Raw genomic sequence first — 12,863 nt, forward strand, 5'->3', positions numbered from 1 at the left:
CATCACACTATCTCAGTATAAAAATTATGGCATGTATAGCTAGACTCATACACACTATGTTAGTCCGAGAATCGACTAAACCGTAGCTCTGATACCAATAAAATGTAACACCCCTAACCCGAATTCGTCGCTGAATTAGGGTTACGAGGCATTACCGAACAAACACAACCATTTTTAAAACCAAACTGATCACAAACATGGAAATTAAACCATTTTCGCATGGCTATTTATATATATACAATCCAAATCTAACCAAAATCATACTTAAAACTATACGTGCCATAAGATCGAGTTCAATCTGTTAACAAAATACCAAAAGAAGTCGATAGTGTGATAGACTATGCTGATGATCCCCGAGCTCGTAACGCGTCTCCAAAATCTATAAAACAAATAAACAAAAACAATCAAAGTAAGCTTCTATAGCTCAGTAAGTTTATAGCATATCCAAAATACATATAAACGATCATATGTATTATCATTATATACCTAAAAATCAAATTATATACATAATCATTAATTGCATATATAAATTCCAAATATACTTATCATTGCATTTCATTGAATGCATGTTTATGATCTTTCAAATACATATGTCAAAAGCAAATAATTATACTTATCAACCACATGTACCGAATGCACACATATATATATACTTTAGTTCACATATGCCGAACGCATAGATATATATACTCACCAAACACAAAGATTCGAGCTTTTATATGCTCATCAAAAACATAGCAACAGATGTTCATATATTTATCCAAAACAAATAACCAAATCATAAACATATATACCTAATGTATATAATCACTTAATTAAAACAGATTCAACGGCACTTAGCCTGCTACGCTTATAGCCTGATTCAGATCACCGGCACGTAGCCTGCTAGGTTTATAACCTGATTCAGATCACCGGCAATTAGCTTGCTAGACTTAAAGCCTGAAAAATTCACCGACATTTAGCCTGCTAGGCGCTTAGCCTGAAAATTTCAATTTCACAGACACAAGGATGATTTCTCGTATATTTCTCAATAGAAACACACGTTCATAACATTTATGTATAATTCACATCCTCAACTCTATCCCAAGAAAATTTATAATCCCTGCTCGAATCATACAAGCATTTACAATTTATACTTTTAATCCAATGCAAATCTTAAACATATATATATACATATACATTCGACCATATATATATATATCAATATATAATTCCATACCTAATTTCAATACAAGAAATTATACTTGTACGTAAATATATATATGCATAACTATATATCCGAACCTCACACATATGCATATATATATAACACTCATACTTAAAATTCATTACAAGAACATATACATATATGTAAGCATGCTTATTGAAATATAACATATACATATAAATTACAATTCACATATACATATCTATTCGAAACTTCTCATACAATCATGGGTTACATAACTTTAAATAAATCCAAGAGTTTATACATGTATATACCTATATATATATTCGCACCATATATATATATTATGCATACCTTTGATTAAAATCAAGAATTTATACCTATGCAACATTCATACTTTAACCAATTTCAATAACTTTTTTATATATGTATATATATTCTAGCATTATATACATATATATATACATACTCATACCTTTATCTAATTTCAAGATTTGTTCAGGTATTTACATATTTATATATATATTCGAATCTAACATATACATATATATCTTTCTTACCTAAATTCAATACAAGCGATTTACATATATATATATGCATGCTTATTCGAATATTAACTATACTTTTATACATTTCTTATCTTTATTTCAACCCATAAATCTATACAAGATTTTACTTGTATATTCGAACATGCTATATATATAAATATCATCCATACTTCAAAATTTATTCAATCAATATACTTTTAATTATAGCTCAACACATAATACAATTAGTATACATGTATAAATATTAATTTAATAACTTTTAATTGCTAATAGACTTACCTCGGACGATGGAAAATCGAAGTCGGATGATTATTCGACTAATTTGGCTTTTCCCCGATCTAACTCCGATTTCTTTGGTTCTCGATCTAAATATATTCAAAATAAGATAATTTATTTATTAACACATTCAATTTAGTCCAAAAACACATAATTTGGCAAATTACTATTTTGCCCCTAATATTTACACTTTTTGCAATTTACTCCTTATTGCATAAAACACAATTTACACAAAATTTGCCCATATCACACAAGGGCCGAATATTCATGGTTCTCATACAAGTCCACACATTGCATTTATTTCAAATTTTAGTCCCCCAAAAATTTAATTTCACAATTTAGCCCTATTTACTCAATTTCACTAAAAATTCCAATACAAAACATATTAATCTATCACATATCTTTCATTTTTCATCATCAACTATCACAAAGTCCAAGCATTCATCAATGGCACATTTCAAAATCATCAACAATTCACAAAATTAAAACATGGGTTTTGAAGAACACAAAGTAACGATCTCAAAAACATAAATATTATCAAAAATCGAACAAACAACTAACCTTAAATCAAGCTCATAAATGGCCGAACCTAACTAAGTTTTCTTCTTTTTCTTTTGTTTACATCCGGCTAAGAAGAAGATGATAATGGCTTTATTTTTTTTGTTTTATTTAACATATATTAGCATATATTTTTAGTTTACTAATTTAACCTTATATAAATAATAAACAAAACATATATAATAAGGACATATTAGTCCTTTGCCGCCCACTATATATATATTGGTCTTATTGCATTATAAATCCTCCACTTTATAAAGACAACAACAATTAGGTGCTTTTATAATTAACCCCTAAATTTTCATTTTACGCGATTAAGCCCTTTTATTAAATTAAACATTCAAACAATTAAATTTCCACACGAATTTTTCACACCTATAACTTAACATATAATAGACACTAAAAATAATATTAAAATATTTTTCTAATTCAAATTTGTGGTCCCAAAACCACTATTCCAATTAGGGTCAAAACCGGGTTGTTACAGTAAGAGTGTAGACAGTGGAAGACCAAGTCTAGCTTTGCATAGCATGATTCATTATTCTATTGTATAAAACACTATTATGAAAATATTTGATTGGCATGATCTTCCCCTATATAATATATTGTTGTTAATAGTTAGCTTACACCATGGATTATGTTGTTAATAAATGTTGTCATTGGTTAGTAACGCCCGTGAACCTAATCTGACGACGGAGAGGGGTTAGGGGTGTTACAAAAGTATGGAACTGAATGGATGATAAAAATACTAGTGATAACATTGGATGCATCTCTAGAGTCACATCCTCTAACGACATAAACAAGGGTAGGTTGTCTAACCTCAGTTCAGTTTGCGCTAGTTACTATAGTATTTGTGGCCCTATTTTGACCTCAGCCCCTCAGAGGCAACTGACCCGTTCTCTAATTTTTGGTCAGAGTTTGTTCTAGCTCGCCTCGATGAGGATAATCTTTCACCATATTTTCTATCGTCCCACACATCAGGAAAACACCCAACTTTTTCCAGTACTTGCCTATATGGCACTTATTAAAGTATGAATAGTTGGGAGTCCTACCCCCAGAATTAGTCATAGCAACCCCTTGTTGCGATCTACCATTTCTAGCTCATTTTATGGGATAAGTATTCGAGCTAGTGGAACCCAAATCTCTCTTAACAGAGACCATATTCTTTTCCCATTGTCCGCGTTCCACCTATTTTATTTCCTCTAAGGTTTTTGGCTTTCTCCACTAGAATCTCAAACATCCGTTCCTAGTGTGGAGCAACCTGTATTTTGAGGTCGAATCACAACCCATTTTTGAACCTCACACACTTGTCTTGTTCTGGGTAACCATTCATTGGGCATAACAACTGAGCCTCATAAATTTAACCTCATATTTTGACACGGTCTTTTCTGTTTGCTTTAGCTCAATAAACTCGAGTCTGGGGGCGTCTATATACTTAGTGCCCATATATTTCATTTGAAAGGCCTCTTGGAAGTATTCGGAGGTTATACGTTCAGCCTACGTGCCCCCTACCACATGCTACCACCAACAATAGGCATTTTCCCTTAGCAAGGACATAATGCCCTTCAACTTTTTCTTTGGTGTAACACCCCTAACCCTTATCCATCGTTGGAATAGGATTACGGAGCATTACCGGAGTTTACATTTCAGAACTATAAATTTTTTTAAAACATTTAATTCATATAATCAATCACAACAAAACCAATCAATAGCATACATATTGTCCCTTGTACGAGCCCTCGTGGCCCTAAAAACACATTAGAAACGAATCAGGACTAAATTAGAAACATATAGAAATTTTAGGGAAAAGATGAAAATTTACAAACTGCAGGGGTCACATAGCCGTGTGGCCCGCCATGTGACTCACACGGCCAAAAGACACGTCCGTGTCTTAGGCCGTGTAGGCATTCAAAATAGAGACACTCGGTAGTGTCCGTGCCCATGTAACTCACTGACTTGGGTCACACGGCCAAGGTACACGCCTGTGTACCAGGCCGTGTACCCTTCAAAACAACCTCACACACCCGTGTGCCAAGCTGTATGATAGGCCGTGTAAAACCTGGCTTAAAACCTTTTGAAAACTACAGGGGACACACGGCTAAGACAAACGCTCGTGTCTTTGCCTGTGTTGACGAAAATTGGCCATTTTACAAGCCATTTTTCTCACCCTTTTCAACATGTACCTATAATCCCTTTTGCACATATACATAAGCCCTCAAAAGGCACCAAAATCATGCATAATCAAGCCAAACACAAATGATATAATAACATCCAACAAATATGCCCAAAGGCACCTCAAATGACAACATTAAAACATGTATAACCATGTACTCAATTTGGCCCAAATAATTAATTAACTTCTAACTAAGTTTGCATCATTACATACCATTGAATTTACTTACCAAACATACCAAATTGTAATAGGTATACCATTCAACCACTAGCATCAATAGTAATATAATTCATTCATAACAAAGTACCAATTCACCATATTTACATATGCCACAAGACATTTACAATATGTATATTTAGACTTTCTTTTCATCTTCCATCATTCAAACATAGCAAACCAAACATTCACCATTTTAAGGCTAATATTTACGTGCCAAAACTAAATTCATTACACTACCAAAATGCCATAAGTCAAGCAAAACCAAACGACCATATCAACAACCAAAACAAATATGTCAACATTAGCCAAAATACATATACATGCCATTATAACCTTAACCAAGACATCAAAATCTACAGATATAATCGCTGGGTAGTGTGATAAATCTCTGACGAGCTTCTAACCCTATCGAGCTTCCGATAGTCTAAAAATTAAAGAACAAAATAACTACTTAAGCAATGAATGCTTAGTAAGCTCGTATAAACTGTAATTAAATCAATCCATTTCCAACATGAAATTTATACATATCAAGAATAATCATATACCGATACCACACGATTCATGAAACCAAATTCAACAACTCACAAATTGAATAATTCCACAGCATCACTTATACCTATCATCCTTAACAAAGTAGGATTTTATAAAGGCTTTAAATCTCTTTCAATTTTCTTCCTTTTGTTTGCATGTCATTACTTTCCATTACATTTACTTTCTTTATCTTAAATAACATCATCAATTAAACTCATCATTCCCTTTTTCATCACTCATTTCATATGTATAATACATAAGACACAAGTATATCATCAACCATAGCCACAAGCTAGTGCATTCAACATAGCCCTTTTCGAATTAATCACATGATAAGCCATTTCATAAGAAATTGCATAATTTAAACCTTACCACTTTTTCATGAGTACAAACATATTTTTATTTATGCACTTACCATTCCAATGCAACTTATAAGTAAACAGAATACCATTCAACCAATAGCTTGACACTTGCCTAAGCACCAAACAACAACACATGTTATCATACTTGAACACCTTTCATATAAATTCAACTTTGATAACATTATTTTCTCAACATGTCACACTTGAGTTTATTACTCATCTCAGCTTACATAATTACCATGTATCAACACATCAAAGATATTCATATGTATACATGTCATGATACATATCATTATCTTACCATTTCATCTTATATGTATATCATCCATTTCAATATATCATGTCCATAATTTCCATATATTTCATGTATATACCTGTATTGGTTCGTATCGAACTTATATCATCTCGTAACAGAACATTTCCCGTTGAACCACTGGAATAATATCAGATACATGGAAATCTCGCACACTAAGTGCCAACATGTGGTCGAAGCCACTACTATCACATATATCATATCAATGCTCTCTTTCGAGCCATATATGGGTCTACTCACATAAGATGTCAGTCAGGACGTAGCTACACGGTGCTGCTCACACAAGCTATCAAGTAACCGCAACACATGTTAGAAACTCAGCCACCGGTAGGACGTACAAGACCAAAACCTAAAACACGATAACTCCAAAAGACATGTCATTTGTATCCTAAATATTCTTAAGGTTCAAACGGGACTCGACAGTCGTCGTGCGTCGTTGAATTTTTCTCGTGTCATTATAAGCTAAATTGTATAATAACATATATATATATATCAATTAATTTTCAATAAAATTCATATAATAACATTAAATTTAATCAATGCTATACATATTATAGTTCATACGAACTTATCTAGCTAAACTGTAAAAATACCAAAGTTGAAGGGCATTTTGGTAATTTTTCCATTTCCCTCGATTTTCCACCCGATCTTAATCTAAATTAATAATTTCATTCAATATATTAATTTAGACAATAAAAAAAATTCTTTTCATATAATTGGGTCATTTTTGAAATTTTTTCAAAATTGCCCCTAAAGTTTTACTTTTATTCAATTTAGTCCCTAAGACCAAAACATGCAAATTAATCATTTTTACCCAGAATTGAGCTTGGCTAAATGTTTTTAGTATCAAAAATATCCCATTTACGCAACAATTTCACATTAAATCTTTGTACTTTTATTAATTTAACAAATTAATCCCTAATAAAAAATTCATCAAAATCACTTAACAAAATACTTTTAAATATAAATCAACATTCCAAATTCATCATCTAACATCAAAACTCACAAAATTCATCAATGGAAACATTAAAAATCTTTAACAGTTTCAAAATTGAAGGTACAAGCTACCTGGACCTAGTTGCAACGATCTCAAAAACATAAAAATCATTAAAAATGGGACGAAAAATACTCACATGCAAGAAAAAATAGGGATGGCCAAACAAAGCTTCATCCATGACTTCTTTTTGTTTGAAATTTCGATTAAGGAAGAAAAAATAAAGATGAAAGCCCTATGTTTTCTTTATTTATTCATTTAATACCTATTTACCAAATTAACCTTACCTAACCTTAAAAATTACACTAATGCCAAGCCAGACACATCCACTATCTCATTTAATGGTCTAATTACCATGTAAGGGCTTCCACTTTAAAGTTCTATAGCTATTTAATACCTTTAGCTATTAGAACTCAACTTTTGCACTTTACGCGATTTAGTCTTTTTTATCAAATTGAGCAAGTAATCAGTAAAATTTCTTAACAAAATTATTATGCGGTAATACTATCATGCTGTAGAGCATAAAATAATAAGAAAATAAATCTTTTTACCTCATATTTGTGATCCCAAAACCACTATTTTGATTTCACTAAAAAACGGGTTGTTACATTTGGAGTACAATGTAAATCCTCAAGAATCCTTTCCGTTGAATTCATGCAGTGTTCAACCACAATAGGAGTCGTTTCAACAACATCTTTGAATGTTTCCACCTCATTTGATCAGAGCCTCTCCGTAACAGATCCACGACTCCTTAAACCAGTTTGGGTTCCAGCAACCCTTTGCAGAACCCTCAGCATTGCCTATGTCACTGTGTCGTCCTCATTCTTATAGCTTCCACCATCATTTGTGGTAGAATTCTCAATGTACACCTCCTTAGTGATCAGGTTTTCTTCCTAAACAATTGGTGGCGGATCTGCCATAAATCGACATGGAAAATTAGGTTTTTTCAACACACTTAAGGAACTTTTCTTAAGAAAAATAGAGATTTTAGCATAGTTTTTCATTATTTTAGTATTTTTGGATAATAAGTGAAAATGTCTTAAGTTTTCTACTTTTTACCCAAATTGGCCCTAGTGATATTTGGAGGCCTAACATGTGTTTGAGTGCTATAGGGACATGTCGGAGGTTGAAAATGAATGAGAATGGCATTGAGGGCAGGGGTTTCAAGATATCCAACCCTTTGAATTGCGACATCCTAGACAGTATAGAAGACCAAGGATTCCCTTCAATGGTATCACGATATCCCCTTAGGTATCGCGATGTCCACCCTCGAGGAAAACCCTAGGTTTCAACACTACTTGAGATATTGCAATATCCTCTTCGGGGAATCACAATATCACCTTCGTCAATAGGACAAACTTGTACAAAAAGGGCAACATTTGTCTACTTGACCCACCAATCATACAAGGCACATGTAGATGAATTTTTGGCATCCAAAAGTCATAGAATACACTTTAAAATAACCAAAAATTGCTGAGGAGAGACACACACACACATTAGCTTAGTTTAGGTTTAGTTTTCTCTACACCTTTTCTAGGGTTTTTATTTTTCTCTTTTTCTACCTTAGATTAGAGTTTATTTTTCTGCAGTTACTTCTTGTTCTTCTTGTTGTTTATGTTAGTTAAGTTAGTTAACACTGTAACTAAGGTTTATTTACATTTCTAGTCTTTGTTTTTTGCTTTCAAGACTATCTAAGCTTTAGTTTAATGTATTTTAATTTATTTTACTTTAAACCTGTCAAAGCTTGTTCCTTTTATGTTTCTTGCTTTAGATTTCTTTGTTAAATGCTTTTGGTTCCATGATCTTTAAGTTTTCTTACATAAAAATATCAATTTTTATATTTTTCTCAAGTTTTACTTTCATGACTGCCTTGTTTTCCATTACTATGTTTATTTTCTTTACTTTGACCATGTGTAGCTAAACCTTTAAGGGGATTGGATGACGGAGACGTGTATAAACTAAAATCTATGGACAGAAGACTAAATCGTAACAAATTGGACTAATTTGAATAGAACTAAGAACTTAGGTAGTGACGCCCCTAAGGGAGTATTAAGATAGAGTGATACCGAAAGGCAATCTTGCTGTGCACCTGTTCGTTAGTTCTGGATTAATTGGTGAGGTCGGAAGATAAGCCAGACCTAATTTGTCTAAATCGATAAAATTGAGATCGGAAGATAAAATATAACAACTTAGTAATTTAAGTGATTTATGTTCCAAGTCTAAAATTTTGTAAACCACATCAAAGTCAACCAACCCCTATTAGTTATTTGCTAGATAGTGCCTTTAGTTTTCATTTCTTGCAATTTAGTCCTTATGGTAGAATATTTAATTTTCTTGCAAAAATCATCTTCTATGGGCTGTCGTAGTATAAAATCTATTAGTAGCCACTTAAACTCTATTGTGTATCCTAGTTATTGCTCAATCGCCTATCCCTTTGGGTTCATTTCTTGGAATACTTTGGTGTTTCATTGTAACACTATAAAAAATACAACTGACCTATAGGCTTGCAGTAAAAATGGGCTTTAAAAATTAGTATATAAATTTTAGTGTTTTAATACGTATGCACCCAGCTAGTCAGTGGCTCTATAGGTGCATCCTTGCGCGGCCAACCCCTACCACGTCTATCTTGGGTGTTCATAATGTTCTGACAGAAGTTTTAAATCTAAAGTATATCTACAGTTTTCAAAAAAAAGTTCAAACGTTGGCTATTTCCTAAATGTTTACAGTCTATAGTTCATCTAAAGTCTCAAAAGTAACAGTAACTACAATAGGACTGACATCAGAGTCTCAAATTCAATTTCCTGCAAAAAATTAATTTTTTTTCAAAAGCTTGTGGCATGGTTTTACCCAAAGTACCCATTTAATGCATTCACGCAGATTCACTCAAATTTCCATAGTTCGAGCTTAAAAAAACCTACGCTTTGATACCACCAAATGTAACCTCCCCAACCTGGCTTAGATGTTAGGCCTAAATTTAGAAGAGTACATCGGCCACCAAAATGGCCCAGTAAGCTATCGCGGTTATAATAGCTCACCCAGCAGAGACTTAGTATTATGTTACTATTTGGCGTATAGTTGGTAAATTTAAGAGTAAATTTGAGTAAGTAAAGTATTTTTTTGGCTAAGTAGAGTACTCTGTGTGATTCGCCATTTGGCAAAGTCCTAGTTTTGGCAAAGACTGAGGTTTGGTGGACTCTTTTGTTAAGTATCTGCCCACCCCAAATGTTTGGGCAAACTCATTATGTTCGCAATTGTTATAAGTTTGTTTTATTTAATGCCTTATGATTTAATTAGCTATGTTGTATTTTAGTTGAGACTTAGTTAGAACCAAACTAGAATATTGTAGATAATTTGACCTAAAACTTGTTAAGTGTGTTTAATCATGAAAATCAAGGGTGTTAATAGAATTATCTAATTTTTTCCACTAAACCTTGTCTCCAATGCATGAATATATAATGATAGTGTTGGCCATCATGAATTACCTTTACATCTTCTTCTTCCTTGAATTTCGTTGTAATTTTCTGAGAAAAACTTAGTGTAGAGAGTTTCATCAAAGAGGGTTTACAGAGTTTAGATAACACCTACATTTGTACCAACTTATTGGTAATTTTTTAGGAACCCTTAGATTATTATCGAAGTAATTCACGTGTTTAACAAACTGTATGCATAGACATTAGAATTGTTTGTGAGGAAAGAAACTTCTCAATTCTAGATTATGTGACACTGATTCTTGTATCCACAATAATTTTTAATAGATTAATGATCTGATAAGAATAATTATCTTTCTTTTAGCTTAAGACACTAACAAGGGTCTCAATGACAAGGGTAAAGGACCTGTTATGTAGATCTATACTAGAGTTTTTGGTGAGTTCCTTTTGAATTCCATGTGTTGTAGATTCCACTATATATAAATTATGTAAGGTAAGTAATCTCTCTCACTAATGTACAAATGGTATATGTATGAGTAATAATAATCCAGTGTCACCAGTATGAGTTTAGGGTTTAGAATTTAGGGATATACTACCGATTTTGGAAGGATGGGTAGCCATCCTCGAAGAGTCCATAAGGGACATCAAGGAAAGGCTCGAGGAAGTCGAAGGGGGACTCATCGATGGGTTGCAATCAATGAAAAAGCAGCCCAGGGACTATGCGTAGGAGTCTCTCAGTTTCGTTCAAAATAAGATGACTAGAATAGATGATGCACTAGAGGCTATGATGGCGTCCTTGAAAGAGGAGATTGTTGAGCTAAAGGGTGAACTTATAATCTACAAGGCTTATTTAGGTAATGGAGGGTTAATTGCAGCACCTAAACCTAGTGTGGATGTTCCCAAGCCCAAAAAATTTAAGGGGACAAGTTTGGCAAGAGATGTGGATAATTTTCTGTGGGGAATAGAGCAATACTTCCATGCCAAAGGCATCATGGATGATACTACTAAGGTAAATACTACTGCTATGTATTTTACTGACATTGCTTTGTTGTGGTGGCACCGTAGGTCTATAGATGTGAGACATGGTGGGACTGAAATTAGGACTTGGGAGGAGTTCCAAAGGGAGTTCAAAGCAAAATTTTACCCAGAGTATGTCGAGGACGAGTCTTGGAAAAAGTTACATCGACTTACGTAACAAGGCGCAGTTAGGGAGTATATACTGGAGTTTAGTGAACTCATGCTTCATATATCAGATATGGGCAAATAAAGGCATTTTTTCCTTTTTGGATAGATTGAAACCACGGGTGAAGCAAGAGTTTCAACATCAAGGGGTTCAAAAGCTTACAAAAGACATGACTGTAACAGAATCTTTTGTCGAGCAATGGTGGGGGACATAAAGACAGGTTTGCTAAGAGTGGTGATGGTAAGTGTAAAAATCTGGGGGAGAGGAAGAAGAGTCAGCGTTTAGCTTGCTTCCATTGTGATAGTCCACATATGGTGAGGGACTGTTCGAAAGAGGCCGCACTTTCTGCCATGAAAGGTGATGATAAGGCAACCAAGAATCTTAGTTCGATATTGGGTGGTGTCCAAGACAAGTCGAGCCATGGGCTGATGTTCGTATACATCAATGTGGCAGAAAATTGAATGCACTTGTTGACACAAGTGCGTTAGATTTTTTCATGTCCAAAGAGACTGCTCATGATCTTGGGCTCAAAATTGAGAAGGAATCGGGTTGGATCAATGCATCAATTTGAAAAACTTTGAGATAAAGGGTGTAAAGAAAGGAGTGGAACTCTAACTTGGCGGTTGGACCGATAAAGACACCATTAAGGTAATACCACTTGATGACTTTGACTTTGTGGTAAAGTTTTTTTTACCAGATTAACGTGGATATTTTTCCTTCTAGCAATTACATGGTGATCTTGAAACCGAACCATCAAAGTATAGTACAAATAAAAAAATAAGGTATGGAAGGAAAGGCCCTATCTACAATCCAATTTTCTAAAGGAGTACGTAGAGATGAAGTCTCATATTTAGCCATCTTGAAGGCCGATGAAGTCCTTAAGTCAATTGGTGAGATTCCAAAAGAGGTAGGACAGTTGTTGCAGTCTTTTTGAGATGTGATATTTGTCGAGTTGCCCAAGAAACTACCACCAAGAGAGAGGTGGATCATAGGGTTAAGCTACTGCCCAACATAAAGCTGTAGGTTAGATCTCTATATCGTATGTCTTCGTCAAAATTAGAAGAGTTACAAAAATAACTAAAGGAGCTTTTAGAGGTGGGATTTATTAGG

This window comes from Gossypium hirsutum, chromosome D13 (genome assembly GCF_007990345.1).
Source record: "Gossypium hirsutum isolate 1008001.06 chromosome D13, Gossypium_hirsutum_v2.1, whole genome shotgun sequence".
Lineage (NCBI taxonomy): Eukaryota > Viridiplantae > Streptophyta > Magnoliopsida > Malvales > Malvaceae > Gossypium > Gossypium hirsutum.